This window comes from Saccopteryx bilineata, chromosome 4, assembly GCF_036850765.1.
Source record: "Saccopteryx bilineata isolate mSacBil1 chromosome 4, mSacBil1_pri_phased_curated, whole genome shotgun sequence".
In the NCBI taxonomy this organism is placed as follows: domain Eukaryota; kingdom Metazoa; phylum Chordata; class Mammalia; order Chiroptera; family Emballonuridae; genus Saccopteryx; species Saccopteryx bilineata.
Window position 1 is genome coordinate 259,956,032 of NC_089493.1, and position 24,981 is coordinate 259,981,012.

General features: G+C 40.3%; 1 protein-coding gene and 1 non-coding gene across 2 annotated transcripts in view; both read left to right on the top strand.

Annotated features, from left to right (window-relative positions):
* Nucleotides 1–24,981, top strand: part of CCDC192 (coiled-coil domain containing 192) — a 217,831-nt gene that overhangs the window by 156,628 nt on the left and 36,222 nt on the right.
* On the top strand, nt 15,462–15,620 carry LOC136336760 (U1 spliceosomal RNA). The gene has a single exon (XR_010731582.1). It is a non-coding gene; the product is annotated as a U1 spliceosomal RNA (small nuclear RNA).

The window sequence follows — 24,981 nt, forward strand, 5'->3', positions numbered from 1 at the left end:
CTCTCTTTCTCCACTCTGCTAACAAAACAACCAAACCCACCTACTTGGCTTCACTTTGTTAGCATGATCACAGAACTTAGATGAGCACTCAACTTTGCCCAGCAAGAGTTACTGGGCTTTTTCCAAGTTCCTTTCTCACTCTCCAAGACAAGTATTCTGTACCTTTATCTCTCTTCTCACACTTCTTTTTCCTCCTCCACACTTATACCCAGCTGATGATCTCACCTATAATTCATTGAGAATACACAGGTTGCCAGATGGGAACTCTTTCATCTTTCCACTTCCACATCTAAATTCTTGCTTCTTCTTGTCACCTGTGTTCTCCTGATGGCCTTTTGTTGCCAGTAGAGAAAGTGTTCCTCCTCCCTTTCAAGGTTCTATCCTCCTACTCGTGCTCCAGATCCCGTGGGACTCACTTCCTGGGTATGTCACTTATTTATCCTGTTTCACACTTGCATCATGTACTCCTCTTCTCTCACTCATTCCTATCTGCATAGCTACATGTTAGTATTTCACATCTCTGCAAAAACTTCCTTTGACTTCTCATCACTCAGTTCCTTTTTCCCACTCTTAGTCTAAGATAAACAACCCCCCCCACACACACAATGTCTTCATTTCCTCACCTTCCTCACATTTGCTGTTTAATCCACCTCAGACTTGTTCTGTCCGCTGCATTCAGATGAGGGTATTTGACTGACAGTGCTCTCTGATCAAGGTCCCCAGCAACCTGCATGATGTCAGACCTAATAAAAACTTTTCTGTGTCTGTCTCACTTGAATTCAGAGCATGAGCATCACACAACACAGAAGACCATCCATTCTGCACATTTCCAATCTAGGCCTGTGTCAAACCACACGGGCCCAGTTTTTCTTTTTCCTTATTAGCTACTTCTCTAATTTGTTGAATTCCACTTTATAAAACCTCTAAATATCTTCAAGAGCTAATTCTAGGTACCCTCTTTTTATGAATCTTCCATCTGTCCCTGATTATCTCATTCGGTCCCATGGCCTTAAATATCACTGATAGTCTAATAATTCCTAAATTTTTATCTGCAGTCCAACTCTCTTCCGTTAACTCCAAATTCATATGTTTGCAGGTGAACTTTATACTTCTTGTTTAGCTAAACTTCCAACCTAACCCTGCTTCCAACATGGTCTTCCCTCCCCTATCTTCTCCCATCTACCCTGTTACTCAAGCTAAACATATTGGTAAAAAAAATAAAAAAAAAAGTTACAAATTGGGTTCAGTGCAGTAGAGAAAATAAAGTTCTGTGCTATAAAAATAAAGGTTGAAGTATAAGCGGAAAACACACTGATGATGTAGGTCAGCAAAAATCTTTTTAATAAGGACATGATGTTTCAACTGAAACATGAATTATGGGAAGGACTCACACCAATAGAGAGGCAGAGGAAGAGCACCCCCCCAAAGGAAATAGCAAGTATAAAACTGTTTCAGGGGAACAGCTTGATGTATATTTGTAGTAGTTACAAATCTAATATCTCTGGCATGAAGTAAATATAGGATAAGTAGCAGGGAATGATGTGTAATAAGAGGAAATAGATCAAATGTGAGTATATCAATAGTCCAGGTAGAAGGTGGTGGTGGCTTGGACCAGAGTAGCAGAAATGAAGAGATAGATTTAAATTTAAAAATTTTTTAATTATTTAAAATTTTTATTGTGGCAGAAAACACATAACAAAGTGTTTATCACTTTAGCCATTTGTAGGTGTACAATTCAGTGACACTAAATACATCCACAGTATTATGTAACCATCACCACTGTTGATATCCAAAACTTTTTCATCTCCAACAGAAATTCTGTACCCATAACTCCGCCTTCCTTCCAGACCCTGTAATCTCTATTCTATGTTCTGTTCCTATGAATTCTTCCCATATGACTTTATATAAGTCAAATCATATCATATTTACCCTTCTGTGTCTGGCTTATTTCATTAAGCTAAGCATAGTTTTCAAGGTCCATCTTTGTCACAGCATATATTATTAAATTTTTATTCCTCTTTATGGCTTAATTATATTTCATTGTATGTACAGTGGTACCTTGAGATACGAGTTTAATTCGTTCTGTAACCAAGCTCGTAAATCAGTCAACTTGTATATCAAACAAATTTCTCTCATTTAAAATAACTGAAATAGATTTAATCTGTTCCAGCCCTGTGAAACATCCCCAAACCATCCTAAATTATGAAAAAAGACATGTTTTTAATTAAGAAACACACATGTATACTTTACCAATGCATAACAAAATATATGAAATAAAAGAAAAAAGTTATTTAGTACTGTATTCTTACCTTGGAGACAGACGAGTGTGGCTAACAGAGATGAATGGCAGAGGAGGAAGGAGGGAGGAGGGGATGCAGGCACTGTAGACACGTAAACTAAAACTGCACCTTTTTTTTTTTTTTTTTTTTTTTTTTTTGTATCTTTCTGAAGCTGGAAATGGGGAGAGACAGCCAGACAGACTCCCGCATGCGCCCGACCGGGATCCACCCGGCATGCCCACCAGGGGCAACGCTCTGCCCACCAGGGGGCGATGCTCTGCCCCTCCGGGGCGTCGCTCTGCCGGGACCAGAGCCACTCCAGCGCCTGGGGCAGAGGCCAAGGAGCCATCCACAGTGCCCGAGCCATCTTTGCTCCAATGGAGCCTTGGCTGCGGGAGGGGAAGAGAGAGACAGAGAGGAAGGAGGGGGGCGGGGGTGGAGAAGCAAATGGGCGCTTCTCCTATGTGCCCTGGCCGGGAAATGAACCCGGGTCCCCCGCACGCCAGGCCGACACTCTACCGCTGAGCCAACCGGCCTGGGCCAAAACTGCACCTTCTTAACACTAAATGTAAACTAAAACTGCATTTTCTTTACTTTATACAAAACTAAAACTGCACTTTCTTTACTTAAAATGAAACCACAAAAACTTAATTGTAAAAAAATACACTTTCTTAACTTTAAACTTAACCTAAGCTTAATATTACGTATTTTTTATTTAATCATCACCTGTTTTTGCCTTTTAGGCTGCACTTTCAGCACCTTCACTTGCAGGACTTTTGAATAAAAATCTATCCAAAGAGGTTTGCTTTTGCCTGCCTTTTAAAATGTTACAGAAATGTGACAAACAAATGTCATTAAAAAGTGCTGAAGCATGACCAGTTGAAATTTTTTCTGGATGTTTCTTTTCAATAAAACTTGAAAGCTTCTCCCACATTGCCAGCATGTCTTTAATTTCACTTGTAGAAATCACTTCCTCCGACTCTACCTCCTCCTTACTACTAATCTCTTGCAGAAGCTCCATGTGTTACATCATCTGTAGCTCCTTCAACTCCTCAGTTGAGAGTTTCTCCTCATGTTCCTCAACGAACTTGTTTACATCACTGTCATCTACCTCCAGACCCATCGACTTTCCGAGGGACTCAATCTCCTCCAAAGTTTCTACCTCAGTCTTGGTCTCTGGTTCAAATCCTTTGAAGTTCCTGTCTGCAACAACATCAGGCCATAACTTTTTCCATGTTGAGTTCAAGGTTCTTCTTGTAACCTCTTGCCATGCCAAGTCGATAATGTGTAAACATATCACGATGTTGTAGTGATCTTTCCAAAACTCTCAAAGGGTTAGAATTGTATTCTCAGTTACCTCAAAGCAGCGGCGGAAGAAGTGCTTTGTGTAAAGCTTTTTAAAGTTGGAAATGACCTGCTGATCCATAGGTTGCAAGATTGAAGTCGTGTTGGGTGGGAGGTAGAGGACTTTCACAAATTTGAACTCATCGAGAATGCCATCTTCAAGACCAGGTGGTGGGCTGGAGCATTATCAAGGATTAGTAATGCTTTCATCGGGAGTTTATTTTCTTGAAGATATTTCTTCACTGCAAGACCAAAGACGAAATTTACCCATTCAGTAAAAAACTGCCGCATAACCCATGTCCTAGCATTGGCATGCCACATAACCTGCAGTTTTTCTTTAAGAATATTGTGAGTCTTAAAGGCTCGAGGATTTTCGGAATGATACACTAGCAGTGGCTTTACTTTACAGTCACTGCTAGCATTTGCATACAATGCAAGGGTCAGATGGTCCTTCATGGGTTTATAGTCTGGCAGCTTCTTCTCCTCTGCAGTGATGAAAGTTCTCTGGGGCATTTTTTTCCAAAACAATTCTGTTTCATTACAGTTGAACACTTGTTGGGGATGTAGCCTTCCTTTGTGATAAGCGCAGCAAAACATGCGATGTACTCCTCAGCTGCCTTAACGTCAGCACTCGCAGCTTCACCATCCTCACCACTGAGTGGATGCCAGATCTATTCTTGAAATTTTCAAACCAGGCATGACTTGCCTTAAATGTATCTTCTGCTGCCTCTTTTAAGGTTGATGGTTCTTTCTTCTTCAAGTCACTGTAAATAATACGTGCCTTTTCGCATATTACAGTCTCCATCACTGTATCTCCTGCCAGCTCTTTCTCTTTCACCCACACCAGCAGAAGCTTCTCCATTTCTTCATGGATATTTGTCCTTAATTGAGACAGAATTACAGTTCCTTTCACTGAATTTGTGCTTTTGATGGCATCCTTTTGTTTAAGGATGGTACAAATTGTAGATGTATTGCAGTCGTACAGCCTTGCTAGTTCAATCACTCGTACACCATGCTCATGTTTTTCTATCATTTCTTGCTTTACTTCTATCGACATCATTCTCTTCTTCTCACCACTGTCTTTTATACTCACTTTCTTCAGCCCCATGACAGCACACAAAAAAAGTTAGTAAAAAATGCAAAAATTATGCAAGAACAAGTATAGCACACGAGATTCAACTTGATTTTGCGGGTAACACATGAGAAAGAACGAAATGCTGGTGTTGTGCTGCCAATACTGGACCCGTGCGCCAACGCACCAACTAGCGGCAGCTTCCCGAATCACAACTCATATCTCAGAATTTCACTTGGATCTCAAACAAAAATATGAACCAAGTTGCAGCTCATATCTTAAAAAAAAATCATATGCTGGTCTGCTCGTATCTATCTCAAGGTACCACTGTATATGCCACATTTTCTTAAATCTCTTTTATTTTTTTTAACTTAGTGAGAGGAGGAGAGGCAGAGAGACAGACTCCCGCATACAGTCTGACTAGGATCCACCCAGCAGGCCCACTATGGGGCAATGCTCAGCCCATATTGGACCTTGCCTAGTTGGAACCAGAGCTATTTTTTAGCGCCTGAGACAGAGGCCATGGAACCATCCTCAGCATCCTGGGACCAACTCGCTCCAATTGAGCCATGGCTGCCAGAGAGGAGGAGAAAAGAGAAAGAGAGAAGCAAGAGGAGGAGGGGTAGAGAAGAAGTTGGGCTCTTCTTCTGTGTTCCCTGACCGGGAATTGAACTTGAGAACATGTGGACATGCCGAGCCGATGCTCTACCACTGAGCCAACCGGCCAGTGCCTTTAAAAGTCTTAAATTGATTTAATCTTTATTTTGGAAGTAGAATTAGTGAGACATGGTGATGAGCTACATGTGAGGATGAAGGAAATGAAGGTAACAAGAATGATTCCTAGGATTCTAACTTGTAAAAATAAGTGGCAGGAAGTTAACTTAATAAAACGGGGAAAATTTGAAAAGGATATTTCTTAATCCTAGTCAAACTAAGTTAGAAGAAACCTTTTGAATAGAGGAGGATTCCTAAAAAGTGAGGCTCCCATTGAGCCTTAAGTGATAAATATGAATTAACCTTTTTAAGAGATATGCATGGGAAAAAGTTAGATACAGAAGAAAATTCAAAAAGAACTGACCAAGTGATAAAAGTGATATAAATATTTGTTTTATTTATTATGCCTGGGATACCCTCCCCTAATCCCTTATGTCCCTATCTAAAAAGACAATGCTGAGATTAATTAAGGGGCTGTTTTTGCTGTAGTCATTATTATATTTTGTTATCATGTAAATATAATAACTAGAAATATTAATTCTTAGATGGAACTAACAGTACAAAAAAGTACAGATATAGGCATTTCAACCTTACATAAAAATTGGTTTAGTATCTAAGATGCTGATCTTATTGAGATGTGGCTTAGATTTTCAAATGCCTTAAAATAATCTATGTGAACTCAAAATATATTCCTATTATAATTAGAAGTATTTGCAAGTGTGTATTTAGATTTTAAATATGATACATAGGTATGATGGAAAGGATTTAAATTTTATCTTCAATAAGAAACAGATGAAATATAAGTAGAGTTTCTTCAAGCCACAGAGACTCAATCTGTCAAAATCCTGAAGAGAAACTTTCAACAAATATAGAGAACAAAACAATGGCTGACAGGCTAGACACATTCCATATATATATCTCAATTTTCAAGAAAGGAGATGCCACCGAGTGCAGTAACTATAGGACCGTTGCTCTAATTTCCCACGCAAGTGAAGGGATGCTGGAGGTGAAGCAACAAGAGCTTCTGTCTTATATGGAGCAAGAAATGCTGGTTGTTAAGCTGGATTCAGAAAAGGAAGAGGTATTTAAGATCTAATTGTGAACATTCGTTGGATACTAAAGTGCTCCAAAGAATTTGAGAAGAGCCTGACCTGTGGTGGCGCAGTGGATAGAGCTTCAACCTGGAAGCGCTGAGGTTGCCGGTTCAAAACCCTGGGCTTGCCTGGTCAAGGCACATATGGGAGTTGATGCTTTCTGCTCCTCCCCCTTTCTCTCTCTCTCTCTCTCTCTCTCTCTCTCTCTCCCTCCCCTCTCTATAATGAATAAATAAAATATTTTAAAAAAGAAGAATCTGAATATATTTAAAAAAAAAGAATTTGAGAAGAATAGTCTGGTTTACGGACTATAGTAAAGACTTTGACTGCATGAATTATGAAAGGTATGGGTTGCTCTGAAAGAAATAAGTGTACCGCGGTACTGTACTTGATTGTCCTGATGTACAACCTGTATTATGGGCAGGTAGCCCCTGTTAGGACAGAATATGGAGAGGCAGAATGGTTTCTTATAGGCAAAGGTATCAGACCAGGGTGCATTTTATTTCCTTATTTGTTACATTTGTACACAGAGCATATGTCATAGGAAAAACTGGGCTAGACTCAGGGAAAGGAGGAGTAAAAACTGGTGAAAGAAATACTAGTAACTTAAGATATATAGATGATACCATGTTACTTGCAGAAACTAGCAATGATTTGAAACAAATTCTGATTAAATGAAAAGAAAAAAAAAGTGCCAAATCAGGACTGCATTTGAATGTCAAGAAGACAAAAATCATGACTACAGAAGAAATATACAAGTTTAACACGATGAAGACATCAAAATTGTTAAAAATTTTACTTACCTTGTTTCAGTCATCAATTCAAATGGAGAATTCAGCCAAGACATTAAGAAAAGACTAAGACTCGAAAGGGCAGCAATGGGAGAATTAGGAAAGATTACTAAGAACAAAGATGTGTCATTAGAAAGTAAGTGTAGAATCATCCGTACTGTCCTGTTCCCAGTTAGTATGCGTGGATGCAAAAGTTGGACAGTGAAGAAGGCTAACTGGTACAAAATTAATTCATTTAAAATATGGTCTTGGAAGAGAGCTCTGTGGATACCTTGGAACACTAGAAAGATGAACAAGTAAGTAGATCCTAGAGCAAATTAAGCCTAAAAATCACTGGAGGCAAAAATGACAAAACTGAAGTTGTCCTACCTGTGGCACATGAGGAAAAGTCAGGGTTCTTTGAAAAAGACAGTAATTCTAAGAAAAATAGAAGACAATAGGGAAAAAGGAGGACCAATATGAAGTGGGTTGACTCCATAAAAGAAGCCACAGGCATGATTCTATAGGAGCTGGACAGGGCTGTAGAGGACAAGATATTGTGGACATCTCTCATTCGTGGGTCGTCAGGAGTCTAAGTGACTTAACAGCATGTAACACACACACAATGCTAATACTGTAGTTCACGTGACAACTAGCAGTGTGGTCCTCTGACATCACCTTACCATTGTTGTCAAGTTTTAAAATGTGGCATTGTTTTATATGATACTCTAAAGAGAACCTACATAATTATGGAGTTTAAAAAAGGATTTAGAAATCTATACTATAGTTGGTCAAATGTGCAACAAAAAAAACCCCCTATCAATCTGATTATATTATAAACCCATGGTTCAGGGTTAGAAAAAGAAACAACATAGAGTAGTTTCATGTAAGAATAAAATAACAGAGAAAATAATGCTCTCCATTGTTTAGTGTAACAAAGAATTGGCAGGAATCCAAATACCACAGGAGACAAGATTAATATTAAGTATATCTGTCAACATCCTGTTTGAAAATCTGAGCCAGGATCAGAGGCACCTAAAAACATCCAAAGGGGGTTTCGCCTAAGAATGAGTCACATTCTCTGCAGCAGAAAGTCCTAAAATATAAGTATAGGATGTTAGAAGTCAAACAGAACTTAGTGACCGACCATCTTATCCAACTCCCATGTTTTACAGATGAAAAAATGGGGGCCCAGCAAACCCTCTTCCCATGCTGCAGCTGTGGGAGGCACCAGGAAGTAATAGACAGAATATAGACTTTGGCACCAAACAGAAATACGTGTAGATCCCAGCTCGGTCACTAAGTCCTTTACTGTCTCTGAGCCTTGATTTACTCAAGGGTAATATGGGAATAGCTTCTTTTCAGGGTGGTTGTGAGATGAGGATTTATGTACATAAAGCATCTGGCACATAGAGAGTCAACAAATTCTAAGTCTTATTACTCAAAACGCTGGGGTTTGTGTCAGAACAAGGGTGCCCGTCTCAGCCCAAGTGTGTCCTCAGTATACCTTTAAAAAAAATACCCAGCCTGACCAGGCGGTGGCGCAGTGGATAGAGCGTCGGACTGGGATGCGGAAGTACCCAGGTTCGAGACTCCGAGGTCCCGCGCGGGCTCATCTGGCTTGAGCAAAGAGCTCGCCAGCTTGGACCCAAGGTCGCTGGCTCCAGCAAGGGGTTACTCGGTCTGCTGAAGGCCCACGGTCAAGGCACATGTGAGAAAGCAATCAATGAACAACTAAGAAGTCGCAACGCACAACGAGAAACTGATGATTGATGCTTCTCATCTCTCTCTGTTCCTGTCTGTCTGTCCCTGTCTATCTCTGCCTCTGTAAAAAAAAAAAAAAAAAAAAAAAAAAAAAAAAAAAAAAAAAACCCAGTCAGCAGATCTCTTCCCAACAAAAGGGTGAGCAGAGAGGGTGGTACACTCTTCTATAAATACTTTGAACCTTTAATAATCTGGAAATATCAAATGAGTCAGTATTGTATAAAATGCCAGATGGAACTTACAAATTTTTCCAGGACTTCCACATAGCAAAGAATAGTTAGCTCAACACAAGTGGCCCAAATCTAATAACTCCGGGAAAACACTTCTAAATACAACTGAATGACTCTTTCTAAACTGGATCTTTCAGACATACATGTGGGGATGGGGTGTCCAAGTTGCATATATGTATGCCAAAGTAGGGTTTTTTAAATTACATAATAGCCTGGGGTTTTTGGTTTTTGTTTTTTGTTTTTGCTATTGTTTTTATTCAGCAAAATTGCATTAGCTTTAGCTAACATTTAAGACATGGCAAAAAACAAAACAAAAAAACCTTCAAAGATTGACTGAGTTATACAGAGAAGGAAGATGTCTGAAGCCTTGATGATTTATAAAACAGTGAGGCACAGTTAAAATGTTTGCTTGTCCTAATTAGTTATCTCCAGTGTAAGTGGACATGACATGGAAAAATAGAACCTGCCATCTACACGATGAACTCAATGAATCACAGGCATTCTGATTGCTCAGACCTTTTAGTCCTATCTAATTCTAACTCACTTGTATGACATGGTCATTAGCCATGACATGTTAAATGAGGATGGACAATTTAAGTTTCTACAACTAGGCATCTGCTCTCCTGAAGACCTTCTTAGGATCATTACCTTGAAACTAATATGAATGTTTTGCACTGAAGCAGGATTAAGTCTATAAGGAAATACTCTGTAACTCCTGGTTACTATTTTGATTGTCTCCGGGTGCCTAGAGTTGCCAATATAATAATAGATGGCTGAGAAAGGTAGGAGATACATAGCATTGTTAGTTGCAAATATTTAACAATCGTATTTCACGTTACAAGCAGGATCTCCAGCTTCCCTTGAAAAGCTGGACTCTGGCACTCACACATCTGAATTCTTACCTGTCAACATTTGGTTTGAGCGGAACAGTGGCCGCACCTTATGTGCCATGAGTCCTCTCCAGTACCCTGTCCCCCATCATCCCTGAGGGTTTGCCCAGGCCAGTGCCACTCTCCTTCACGCATCCTGATCTAATCCAAACCCATATTTGAGAGAAGAAAAAAAAAAAAAACTAAAGCCCAGAGAGCGCAAACCCAGAACCCGGACCTTCACCCATATTAAAAAGGCTTCAATGAATATTCCTTGGCCACTTCGTAAGAGTTCTGAAGCAAGAGTTGTAAGGAATGGAATACTATTCTGCCTAATACAAAATATTATTGATTACTAGCTGCTACTAAGCTTCACCTTAGGTTACAAATATTCTTAGAAGGGGGCCTAACAGGCTTTTTTAAAATTTTTTAAAAATCTCTAAATAGGCTTTATTTGGACTTCAAATGTTAACATACAAAAGAGTCTCAGGGAATTAGTGAAATGTAAGTTCCTAAGCCCTTTTAAAAGGAGTTCTGCCCTGGCCAGTTGGCTCAGCAGTAGAGCGTCGGCCTGGCGTGCGGGGGACCCGGGTTCGATTCCCAGCCAGGGCACATAGGAGAAGCGCCCATTTGCTTCTCAACCCCCCCCCCCTCCTTCCTCTCTGTCTCTCTCTTCCCCTCCCGCAGCCAAGGCTCCATTGGAGCGAAGATGGCCCGGGCGCTGGGGATGGCTCCTTGGCCTCTGCCCCAGGTGCTAGAGTGGCTCTGGTCGCAGCAGAGCGACGCCCCGGAAGGGTAGAGCATCGCCCCCTGGTGGGCAGAGCGTCCGCCCGTGGTGGGCAGGCCGGGTGGATCCCGGTCCGGCGCATGCGGGAGTCTGTCTGACTCTCCCTGTTTCCAGCTTCAAAAAAATACAAAAAAAAAAAAAAAAAAAAAAAAAAAAAAAGGAGTTCTGATTTAGTATGTCCGTGATGAGATGCAGAAATTTGCATTTTTGATGAGTTTCATGGGTAATTTATTACATTTACTCAAAAAAGTAAGTCATTCCACTTTAGTTCTGATCTTAAGTTCCAGACTTCAATCGTGGTACTCTGTACCGCTTCACTCAGAGTACAGAAGTGCCCTGTGGTCCCTGACTCTTTTCTTTATATGTATGCTCTGCTTTGTTGGTTTATGAAAGAAAAAACCCAAAAAGATATCATGATGAGTACAGTATGAAGGATCTAAATGTAATTACCTAAATGCAAGTGCTCGATCTGACTGTTCTTAACCGTGTGACTAGGTTACTAATATACAATGTCTCCTACCCACTCTACTGACTGTTTACTTTAAACTCAAAAAATAATACAATTTAAATGGAAAAAAAAATTTTCCTTTATTTGTAAAGAACCAAGTGGACCGTAAGTTTCATAAAACTTTAGTTGGAACTGTCAGGTCAACTTGGTTTGTGTTTCTTCCTGAAAACATTTTTTTTCCTCTAAAGGTTTTATACTTTATCTTCTATACTTTTAAATAGACTTTGAATAGTATATAACCAAACAAGCAAAACAAATGCTGTTACACAGCAAGTCTCTCACATGCTACCACTATTTGATCCCACCAAACTGAACTATATCCCATAGGCCATATTATATCAGAGTCCTTTTAAGTTTATCTTACTTAAAGCAATTTTAAAGAGAAAACACCTATATTCAGTCCAAGAAAAGTAAAAAAAAAAAAAAAAAAAAAAGAGTTTCTTAGAGGGACAAGCTTGCCAGAAAGGGATAGAAAGGGATATGATCTCTATCCCCTATTAATCCATATTGAAACTGCAGAAGTAGCACCACATACAGAAGATAAAAAAGAAGAAAAACTTCATCAAAGCATTGCATTGAGTTCCCAGTGGGCCGGCTCTGAACGTACAAGTGCCGGTTCTCAGGTTGCGAGCACTTACAGTAGTCATTCTGAATGTGAGAGCAGGCAACTTAGCCAGGCCGTGCTTTCAAGAAGAGGTAAGGCCTTGGAGAATTTTTAACATTATTTCTGGAAACCCAACTTATGTATGTATGGAATGATACAATTTTAGAAGCTGGGAAGTTGCCTATATAATGGTTGCTTTTTTTCAGCTGTCCTCCTAGGAATTAGCCTTTAGAGAATTTTCTCATTCCTTTATTATCAGTCAAAATTTTGCATTATCATGGGTGTTCTACTTTATGAAAGCACCTTTTAAAAAATCATTTGAGAATGTGAAAATATTTAAGACTCTTTCAGCTTCTAATGTGAAAATATTTAAGACTCTTTCAGCTTCTAATATGTTTTATTTCAAAAGTAACTTTTATCGCACCAGAACATAGGTTAATGTGCTGCAGAAGTAATTTGCTGACATGATTCTATCTAGTAATTAAAACTCTCTTTGAAATCGCATGAGAGTTTACTGTACTGATGGTATAGCAGAAACATCTTAAAGGAGTTAACTTCAGCTTTATCACTCACATAGGAATATAGGAACCAGATAGCTTTAAAACATACTAGAGAATATTTTAATGACCCAAAAGGAGTCCTAACATGGTCCAAATATTAGTTAATAGAGGAGGAGAGCTGGGTTGGTTATTGGATTCAGAGTTCCCCATATAGTAGTGTGATGGATTATACATGCAATAATTTTTAAAAAGAGAAAAGAACGTGAAATCATGCCCTCCTTCTGGCAGGAACAGTCTTGATTGGCAGGAATGAGGAGATGGGGGAAGGAGGAGGCAAGGAGGTAGAGAGGGAGAGGGTGGCCTGCAGACGGCATGGAAGCGAAGAAGGTTGTCTGACCCCATGGGATGCCCAGGGCATGGGAGGTCCAGCCTTCTGACTCCCAGCTCTGCAGAGTACGCCTTTCTCAGCCTTGTCCTCATGGAGATGGTTCCAGGGTCAAGCTGTAGCAATGTAATGCTTAGGACGGAATTACGATCTTCTAAAATAACCCCTGTGGGTCTGGGAAATAGGGGTTATATCTTAATGAGGACAGATTTTCACTTTGAGCAAAGGTTCCTGACCTCAGTTTTCCTTTTTCTGTGGTGCCTGGGGTGGATTCCAGGGCGAAGATAACAGCCAGAATGGATTTCTTAGAATCAACTAGCTTTTTAGGAAGAAAGTAAAAAACTTTACGAATAAGGAATGAGTCACAGACATGTTTTGAAGTTTAGTCCCAAATATTATAGAACTCTGATCATTTTAAATTACAGAGTAAAAGTTAGAATTGTCTTTAGTTCTACACTTTGAAAGAAGGGGGGCCGATTCTTTCCAATAAAACAAAAGAAATGTTTCAATGCAGGGATGAAAAGAAGACCAAAAGAGCACCATTTCTAAATAGACACTTGCCTGAGGCGAGGAAGATGTACAAGACTAGCAGTGGGAAGGGTGAGGCACCTTTGGAAGTAGAAACAGCTCCAAGGCTGAGCCCCATCGATCACACCATGTTTGCAGGAAAGGGAACGTTTGGAGAGAGTTTCTGGGACAACAGGGGGCTGGCTTAGTCATAAAACTACTGTCAATAAGCCGAGGACCTGCTCCTGAACTTAAAGGGGATAAACACAGTCTCTCAACTGCCAGCCATAAATGCAAAATGGCATCTTCCACACCAAAAGAGAGAGAGAAAGACGATAGATAGATAGATAGATAGATAGATAGATAGATAGATAGATAGATGATAGATAGAAACTTTAAACTGTAGGCCATTACAACCCATCACCCAGCAGAGAATCTGGTGACTTGAAACTCATTTGTGGGCTTGGGGGAGCTTACCCTGGATATGGGCAGGTCCTGTAGGAACAGCAAGAATAAGAAGGGGGCAGTGGGCCTGAATTCTGTATGGGACCACAGGTCTCCTCAGTGCTTACTCTCAAGTCTGTGTTTCCACTGACACTTAAGTAATGGCTTCAGATCCCTAGAGAAAATAATTCCAAAAAGCACCTGCACTCACAGGTGCTTAGTATAACAGGCAGGTTTATCTGTTACTTGTCAGGGACATTTTAACATTTACCTTGAATATCTAGTTCTTAGGAGAAAGAGTGAGGAGAAACAGAAAAGCAGAAGTCTCCATCCCAGCTCTGCTCATCCTAACATGTGGCTGTGCCTCAGTGTGTTCATTGCTCTGAAGCTGGATCGGTGTGGACAATTTAAAAAAATATATATGGAAACTGCTGGGATGAGGAACTTGACTTTACCTATTAAAGCAGTGTGACCAGTTCCATTTCAGAACAACATGAGGGATGAGACATATCGCTGTGGACATCTTTGGAAAATATGGTTGGCCACACATGGCTTGCTGCATAACCCAGTTTTGAAGGTCAAACACTGAGTACAGCCTGTTGGTATTTTCTTTGTAACAAATTTCAGTTTCTCCTCAGGCAGACAATTGCTTACAGTGGAATTACTAGTACAAAGGATTTGGAGATTCAGGAAAACAAAAGAGGAAAGCAAATGAGACATGACTTTGTGCAATGAAGGAAGCCATCAACAAAATGAAAAGACACTTACTTGTCAGAAGATATTTGCCAATCATACACTGATAAGGGGTTGATAGCCAACATATATAAGGAACTCATACAACTTAACACCAAAAGAGCAAACAATCTGATTAAAAAATGAGTAGAGGACTTGAAGAGACACTTCCCCAAAGAAAATATACATTATGAAAAATAGACATTATGAAAAAATGTTCAACATCACTAATCTTCAGAGAAATGCAAATTAAAACCATAATAAGATGTCACCTATCACCTGTCAGAATGGCCCTCATCAATAAATCAACAAACAACAAGTGTTGGCAAAGATATGAAGAAAAGGGAATCCTTGTGCACTGTTGGTGGGAAAGCAGATTGGTATGGCCACTATAATTAAAAAAGGAATTACCAGCCCTGGCCAGTTGGCTCAGTGGTAGAGCATCGGCCTGGCGTGCAGGAGTCCCGGGTTCGATTCCCAGCCAGGGCACACAGGAGAAGCACCTATCTGCTTCTCCACCCCTCCCCCTCTCCTTCCTCTCTGTCTCTCTCTTGCCCCTCCCGCAGCCAAGGCTCCGTTGGAGCAGAGTTGGCCCGGGCGCTGAGGATGGCTCTGTGGCCTCTGCCTCAGGTGCTAGAATGGCCCTGGTTGCAACAGAGCGATGCCCCAGATGGGCAGAGCATCGCCCCCTGGTGGGCATGCTGGGTGGATCCCGGTCGGGCGCATGCGGGAGTCTGTCTGTGTCTGACTGCTCCCTATGACAGCATAGCCGATAGTACTGTAATAACCATGTATGATGACAGATGGGAACTGGACTTATCCGGGGATCACTTCCTAAGTCATATAAATGTCTAACCGATACTTACCTGGCAGGGGAGATACCATGATCACGAAGGTGGTTTTCCCAGGGCGAGGCTTATCCATTGCACTCTGGATGTGCTGACCCCTGCAATTTCCCCAAATGTGGGAAACTCGACTGCATAATTTGTGGTAGTGGGGGACTGTGTTCGCGCTAAAAAATTTAAAAAAAAATGTCTAACCGCTGTGCTGTATACCAGAAACTAATCTAAAATTGAATGTAAACTGTAATTGAAAAAAAAATTAATAGTCTGATAAATCAAAATAAATGAGACATGATTAAATTATTATTATTTCACACAATAAATTTGAGCATCTATTGATACTTGCAGTAAACAAAAAAGATGTATTTCTTGCTTTCATGAAATTTATGCAATGAAACTCATTCCACATTGTTTCACTGAAATATTACTCAAGAAACTAAACTGGTTAATTAAATCATAACATTGCTAGGTAAAGGCATGAAAAATCATTCTATTCTGAAAGGCAAAAATCAATAATTCCAAAAATCAGAATGACATGAATAATTATCAGTGATTTGCAATTATTTTGGATAGACCTAGGCCAAAGAAGAATTCTTAGGAGGGTATCATTTATATTTTTACTAATGATTAGTAGGAGTTTTACTTATAAAATGTGTGTGACTATGTGAGTGCGTGTGTGTGTGTGTGTGTGTGTGTGGCAATGTGCATATTGTAAAACTATACTCAGGTCCCTACTGAATTTGACTGGTTAGAAAATGAACATATATAGTCTGAAAATTAATAGAGAAAATTGGAGAGTCATTGGTGTAGATACGAAAAGCAAACACAATAGAAATTAACCCCCCCCAAAAAATTTACTGAAAGTTTGAGAGAAGGCTGTTTTGCACCAGTCTCAAAGAAAGCTTAGGGAACAAGCATGGCATCCAAGAATCTCCCTCCTCGGATCGGTCCAGCCTTCTTTTATCTATCCCCATTTCACACATTGTTGATGGTTCATCTCAATCCCCACCACCCTGATGGTACTACAACATTCCAGTCTTATTTTAACATGGCCCCTTACCGACATACATGAACCCAGAGTATGTGCTTTTTACTTTGGCCCTTGGTTATGTTCTATTTTATATCATTTCCCTTTTGTGATATTTGTAAGCTTGAAAAACAACTCCCAAATACAAAAGGAACTAGTCTACCTTTAGAGCAAGTGGTCAACAACAGAGTCAGAAGAGAAATGAGTAACTTTGTTTTCTCAACCTAGAAACATGTCAAATGAAATGAGATACATAGAATAGTATGAGAATGAGCAGGATGAAATCTGAACTTCCTCCGAGGTGTTCTTTTTATAAAGGTTTTGGGGGCATGTGCCTGTACCAAAAGGTCAAAGTCTCAATACTAACCAGGTACCATCCCCAGCCCTAGTCCAACAAAACCAAACAAAACTCAGGCTTCCCTGACTTCCCTGACACACACATCTTGCCCAGGGAGTTGGAAGCCCAGCGCTGCACCATGGATAGACAGTGGTCTTAAATGGTTTAGACAAGGCGGTCTGGGAGCTGGCAGATAGAATATTTCTAAACCAGGTGAGTAGTAGTGTATGGGAGGGACATCCTCTGCCCTCTTAGGTTTAGTGACTTGAGCCCGCAGATAACTGTATCCAATGATAATAATGGTATGGGGTGGGCACCTGTCTCATGGAAAACTGATGCTCTGCTTTTAGGCAAAAAAGAGGAGAGGACAGTGTCCTTCCGACATCTGCTGTTTCTCAATTTCCTCCGCTCAGAATAATCCATTTGCCAAAGCAGCGTATCTTGGAGTAGCGTGTTCTGATCCCCTTCGCTAGCTACCAGTTCAAACCTGAAAAATTCTGTCCAGTCATTCATTCTGTATCTTTTAAGAGTGTTTTTCAAAGAATGATAGAATGATTCTGGGATCGTCTGCATCAAAATGTGTTGGTGTTTGACACAACAAATGGTCATTATTATTTTCTAAAATGAGGAGAGACATCAATGCAGAATCAAGGGCCTACCGCAGACCGGGGGCATTGGAATACCTGGAGTGACGATGGGGGTGGGGATTGGGGTGTGGGGCGGAATGCACACGTTCAACAAGCTGCCAAGCAGTTCTCAGTTCTTGGTTTCTTTGTGCACAGGGCTGTCTCCTGCACAAGGCTGTCTCGTGCACAGCCGCAGCTGGTGGCAGCCTCCCCTCCACGGGGTGTGCATGGCGGAGTTCACTACAGTCCTCACAAGCCCTCTTTGTCCCTCATAATTTCCCAGACTGGCCCAACCAGCAATTTATATGTTCAGCCCCAGCTTGAGAGCCTTCTGGGGTTTGTGATGACGGAGGACCAGCAGCCTCTGAAATATCAGACTTGCCAACAGATGTTTCTGAAAACCTCTTCTGCCTAATTTATTTCAGTTCAGATAAAAAGATCAGGTTAGAAAAGCAGCGACTCGAATATGGCAGATGGTTTTCAGTCGTTTGGGAAGCGGGAAAGCATATGGCCCTCCTCTGTGAGCGCACCAGAGAGCGGTCAGTGGCTGTCCAGGAACAGACGCCCAGAGCCGTGTCTAGGTTTCATGGCTGGGACTCGGGATCAATGCAAAATATCTTTACGTCACCTCTTAACACAGCTGCTGAGAAGTCATTTGGGAATTTAAGAGGCAAAACCAGGACACTTTCCCAAGACCATGATAATTCTGAACCTTGGGAACAGGGGTCAGGGAAAATGTCAGGAGTAAGAGAAAGGCAAAGCCAAACATGACTCACGATGAAACCACCACATACATGCACATAATCAGAGCATATTTAGCTAAACATTCTTATATGTAAGCTGATCGTTTTATCTCTACCAAAATACAGTAATTAACAAATATTTTGTTAATAAGATTAACCAAATTTTTAAAGCAAGATAAAAAGAATCTTACTGTTCCAGGAAAACATTATATTTTTAATATTAGCTGTCTTTGAACTTATATAGTTTTGTACTCAAAATATTATATCTTGTGTTCTGCTATTTTAATAAGATTTTTTTCAATTTTAGTACTGTGGGGATCCCAAACATGATGAATAAATTGTATATATAAGTTCATATTATTGAGGAATATAAATCTTCTACAGTAATAGCCAAATAATTTAGAAAGAACATCAGAGCAGGAAGCGATAAAAAGAAGGTTCTTTTCCATTCTTGGACCTGGCTCCTGACATTCACAATGTGTTTGCTAAAAAAAAAAAAAATTCTTCCTGCCTTCACTCAAAGTTTATTAAATGTTCTTAAATGCTCTTCAGTTTACTTTCATAACCGTTCCTTACTTGGTCATCACCCCGGTTTTCACATACCTTCTGTCTGTACGCACTCATGGAACATATATCGTACTTGGCAGTGTAAGTCCAGTGATGTACCTGTTGTTGGACTGGTCTTCAGCAGAGCATTCAACACCCTGCATGGCTATAAAGTGAGAAATAAACACCTACCGGCAGGTCAGAGTAATAGACAATTTTCTGGGTTTATGTGGCATCATGAGGGAATGATGTACCGGGCAATCGCAGTGATATTTTTAGAAATGATGCCACCAGTTATTTTGGGAAGCTAGAACTTGGGAAGTACTTTAGAGCCTCAGTGATTAATTTGAGTGTGGCGGTTAAAATTCTTCCTTAAAGCTGTTCTGGAGGATGTGAGTTTAACTTTATGACCTCTATTGAACTATACTGCCTTGAAGCAGCCATGGCTAGATCCAGATGCTTGGATAACGTCTGTGGGAGCCAGGACTGCTTCGACTTCCAGCCTGCTCTCCTCGACAGTGGGCTCACTCCCAGGCACACCCTTTCGCCCTGGAGACAGGTGCACACCGGCAGCCCACTCCTGCATCGTACATGTTGATCAACCCCAGGAGGATAAGAACCCTTCTTTTAAACCAATCTCACCCAAGTCCTGAAATTCATTCTTTTGGGGGAATTTTTTAAAATGAATCATTGTGATTGGAAGATGTAAACTTTTAGATGGGCCAGTGGAGCTGTGTGTAATGGCAGCAGCACCCAAATCATACAGGCTGAAAACAGAAAATGGAGATTACCCAAACAGGATGGTATTACTAATAATAGGACTACCTGACAGAAACACAAAAAATACCTCTCTGCTACGAATAAAAATGCAAAACACTTGGTCTCAAGTCTGGCCCTACATGACCCAATTATAAACAAATAGTTTTTAAAAGAGATAAAATTAAAATACCAAAAAGAAGAAGCATCTATTAAAAACTGTTTTTGCTCTAAAGTGGCAGCCAATTATTAACATTATATTTTAAAAAGTGGATTTCATTATGATAAAAAGTAGCTATGATAGGTAGAATAATGACCCTTCACCCCCATCACCACCAAAGATGTCCTCATCCTAAACCCTGGAACCTGTGAATATGTTTTCTTATATGGCAAAAGGGACTTTGCAGATGTGATTAATGCTAAGGACCTTGAGATGGATAGATTATTCTGGATTGTTCACGTCGGCCATATGTGACCACATGAGCCCTTAAAAGCAAAGAACTTTTCCTGACTCTGGTCAGAGGGAGATGTGACTGTGAAGATGAGTCAGAGAGATGCAACATTACTGGCTCTAAAGCTAGGGAAAGGGGACCAGGAGCCACGGACTGCAGACAGCCTCTGGAAAATGGAAAACACTAGAAGCAGGTTCTCTCCTACAGCTTCCGAAGGAAGCAGCCCTGCCATCACCTTGATATTAGCCCATGAGATTTATGTTGGACCTCTGACCTACACACCTGTGAGATAGTAAATGTGTGTAACTTAAGCTGCTGTTGGCAGGAATTTATTAAACCAGTTATAGAAAATTAATATAGCAGTTATGATACTTGGGCACTTTAGTACATCCTGTGGCTGAAATGTATTGGCAGAGACATTTAATGCCCGCTGAATACACACATCACCCACCTGTCCCAGTCTCTGTACAGATAGGTAGGGTCATACCATGTCCTAAGCTGAGACCAGGAAAAATCCTGCGCATGCTCCCTGCCTGTGCGAACCGGAGGGCTCATGTTGAAAGGCGGTGGCACAGAAGCAAACATGCTGGATCCCTGAGACACTGCTGGCACCGAGCTGCAGGACAGCCACCGGACTTGCAACAGAGTTTGTGTGAGAGAAAAATAAAATTTTACATTTGAAGTCATTGAAGTTTCCAGATGTATTTCTTTCAGTAGACTAACCAAGTTCATCCTAAGTATACTTACTTAGAGTAAAGGTACCCCAGGAGACAAAGGATCCAGCCTATCAAGTTTAACATGGAAACTATTTTCCAATTCTTATTTATTTATTTATTTATTTATTTATATTTTTCTGAAGCTAGAAACGGGGAGAGACAGTCAGACAGACTCCCACATGCGCCCGACTGAGATCCACCTGGCATGCCCACCAGGGGGCGACGCTCTGCCCCTCCGGGGCATCGCTCTGCCGCGACCAGAGCCACTCTAGCGCCTGGGGCATAGGCCAAGGAGGCATCCCCAGCGCCCAGGCCATCTTTGCTCCAATGGAGCCTCGGCTGCGGAAGGGGAAGAGAGAGACAGAGAGGAAGGAGAGGGGGAGGGATGGAGAAGCAGATGGGCGCTTCTCCTGTGTGCCCTGGCCGGGAATCGAACCTGGGACTTCTGCACACCAGGCCAATGCTCTACCACTGAGCCAACCAGCCAGGGCCTCTCTCTTTTATTAATCTATTAAATTGCATCTTTTATGCCTCATTATCCATGTACATACAATTTGGAGATATGTAATTTTATATAGCACTTGGGAAAATATTAACTATTATATCAGTGACTATTTTGCTTGTGTTTTAGTTTAGCAAATAAAAGTTTTACAGTTTATTATGAAATAATTTTTGTTTTTCTGTCAGTGACTGTTAATGATAATGCAGATACTATGCTTTCATGTCAAGTTTATATAATGAAACTTTTTATTTAAATAATAAAATTTGCTTTTTCCGATCGATATTTTATATTTAAGACATTTGCCAAGACATCAATGAACTGTAGCAGAGAGCATGCTTATGGCCATTGAAAGGTACAACTGACAAGAAACTGTAAGCTCATGGTCTGTAATGTTTTTTTAAGAGAACTGAAATGCAAAGAAGTAAACCAAAAGTATAGTCTATTTTAAATGGACTAATGACTCACAGCATTTTCCATTTGATATTCCAAGGTGATAATAACAACTCAAGAAGAGCCAGAGATTACCCAATTTCTCTTCTTCATTTGATGAGAGAAAATATTGAGGACAACAGAATTTAAGTAGGAATTTATGCCAAGAAGCCAACCAGGAGAGAGGTAATATCTACAGGCAAATCTAAATGCAAGTAGAAAACAACTATTTTGCTAGAGTTACAGGATCAAAAATAACATTTTTTTTATTATGGTAAAATATATATAACATGAAAATTTTAACATTCTCTTATGTACAATTTGGTGGCATTACATACAGTCACATTGTTGTGCAACCATCACCACAACTATCCATCTCCAGATCTTTCTCCTCATCCCAGAATGAAACTCTGTACTCATTAAATAAGTCCTCATCCCCACCCCTTGGTAACCATAGTCCTATTTTCTGTATCCATAATTTAACTATTTTAGGTACCTCCTATAAGTGGAATCACATATTATTTGTCCTTCTATGCATGGTCATTCGTGTTGTAGCATGTATTAGTATCTCCTTCTTTTTGTTGAGTGAGTAATATTCCATCGTGTGCATATACCACATTTCATTTAGCCATTCATCTGCCAGTGGACATTAGGGTTGTTTCCACATTTTGGCTACTGTGATTAATGCTCCTATGACTATTGGTGCACAAATATATATGTTCAAGTCTCCTCATTCAGTTCTTTTGGGTATATAACTGGGAGTGGAATTATTGGTTCACGTGGTAATTTTGTTTCAGTTTTTTGAGGAATTACCATACTATTTTCCACAGCAGCTCCATCATCTTACATTCCCACCAGCAAGATGCAAGGGTCCCGTTGCTCCACATATGTGCCAGCATTTTGTATTTTCTGGAACTTTGGAGGCTGTCTTTGTTTTGTTTGTTCTGATAATAGACATCCTGTTGGGTATGAAGTATTGGTCTCATTGTCCTTTTGAAAAAAATCACATCTTTTTACCACAGAGAAGTCCTATCCCTGCATCTCTTTTTTTAAATGTGTCATTCCTTATGAATTTGAAAACATCTGACCTGCCACTTATAAGAGGAATCATACCAATAAACAAAGTCCAACTAACCCACAAATTAGCAGTCAGTTTAATCCTTTTAAATTAACACAACAGATAAAATAATTCATTTGTTGTGGGGCTAATTTTTTTTAGAATAAATTGAAGTATTTTCCCTCATTTAAAATCTCAAATTTAACTTCTAAATTTATCTCAAGTAATTTAAATTATTAAATTACATAATTGAACATTTTTGCATATATTTTAGCTATTATAATTAATTAGTGTCAGTATCACAGTAGTTTTAGAGATGAAAAAATCTTTCAATTATTTTCTTTCTTGAGAGACTGATATAAATAGATGTTAAGCCTGACGAGGCGGTGGCGCAATAGATAGAGTGTTGATGCGAAGGGCCCAGGTTTGAGACCCAAGGTCACCAGTTTGAGTGCGGGCTCATCTAGTTTGAGCAAAAAAGCTCATCAGCTTGAGCCCAAGGTCACCGGCTCGAGGAAGGGGTTACTCAGTCAGCTGTAGCCCCATGGTCAAGGCATATATGAGAGAGCAATCAATGAACAACTAATGTGTCGCAACAAAAACTTGATGATTGATGCTTCTCATCTCTTTCCATTCCTGTCTGTCTGCCTCTATCTATCCTTCTCTCTGACTCTATCTCTTTGTTAAAAAAAAAAAAAAAAAAAAAAAAAGATTAAAAAAATAAATAGATGTTAAAGTCTGACAACTATTTAAAAATTTTACTCTATATTGGATTTATCTTACTCAGCTATTTTAAGTAATTAAAATTTTTATCTCAATTTTACTTGAAAAGGTTTTAAGTTTCCATTAAATACATGACCAGCAGCTAAAACTAGTAGACGCAACATGAAAAATTAAGTCACCAAAAATCTTTGGTGTGATGGTGACTCTTCTCTAAATGGCACAACAAAGGAAACCTCTAAGAATTCTTAGCCCTTCAATAATCAGTTAAATTTAAATAAAGTAACAGGCCAGTTATTTGATTTGGTAACGCATAGCATTCTGGTTTCCTGGACACAAAAGGAAGTTTATCAGTTCTGCAGATAGGGTAATCAAGTTGTAATAAATAGAAAGTATATTTGTGAAGGAATGCAGGAGATTATTGTCTACTCAGGGTGATATTAATGTGTGTTGGGGGCGGGCTGTGGGCAGGCAGGATCCTTGTAACCTGGGGCTTGCTTTTAGGACTAAGCCTTTCCCACCCTTTTTGATGTGGGGTGGACTTTGTATCAGAGACTTCCCTATTTTGTATATTGGATTAAAGGTTTTGATTTCTGCACTATAAAGTGAGGCTTGTTCTCTCGGTTCCTGAGATTAGCATTAGAGGAGAGAGCAGAAAAGGAGAGCAGAGAAAGGCCACGTGGAGGAGACCAGGAGAAGCAGCTAAGATGATGGAGTGCTGAGTGAGAAGCCTGTTTGTGCAGAGTTTGTGCAGAAGGAAGAAGATGGGGAACAGAATAAGTCTGGTGAGCTAGAAACGTTTGATTCTAGGAAACTCGGATAAGTCAGTAGCTTTGTGAGCACCGAATGAGCGGGTTTTGGAGCCCAGTGTGTGTTTTTACTTGCCCTCTGGGTGCAAGCTAGGATTAAAGCTAATGGCCCACCAGTTTTTGGCTCTGTTGTTTCATTACCGACTGTCTGAATCTAATGCTAACCTGCATGGGCCAGGTGGCTGTGATGGTGGCCGTGGATACTACCCTTACAGCCATCCTCACTGGCCAGAGTAGGAGTGCTCTGGTTCCCCACGTCGCACACAACCGCCAAGGAAATACAGTGCTCGTGTGCCCTGATTGGGGTCGGGGGTAGGGGTGAGGGGAGAGGCCAAAGAGCTGAGACCTGGAGAGGTCGGTCCAGGATCGGGACAAGGAGATGGCATTGAGACCTAGAGAAGGTGGGTTGTGTCAGAAGCCAGGGCCATTGGTGTCTGGTGCACAACATCTTAAAAGCAGGTGAAACCAGCCATAGCTCCACAAACACCAATTAGCAAAAGACACAAGAGAGCCTTGGGACAGTCTTGACCACAGCAGGACTACACAGGTATCTAACATCTTTCTGTTATACACAGCAATGTGGTACATGAACTTCTGGAAGACTTAATTATGAAAAAGTAGAGGAGAAGGTGGGTTCTCAGAACTGACTGATCCAGATCTCGTAAGGACCGGGCAGTGACTGTTGTAAACAAGGATATAGTTACCTTCAGTAGTCAAGCTTATTCTTTTTTTCTGCTATCAAATGAGACTAGATCAATAAAAAAAGAAGAAATCAGTTAAATTTTGAGGGATACCATACTAGATTTAGATAAACAC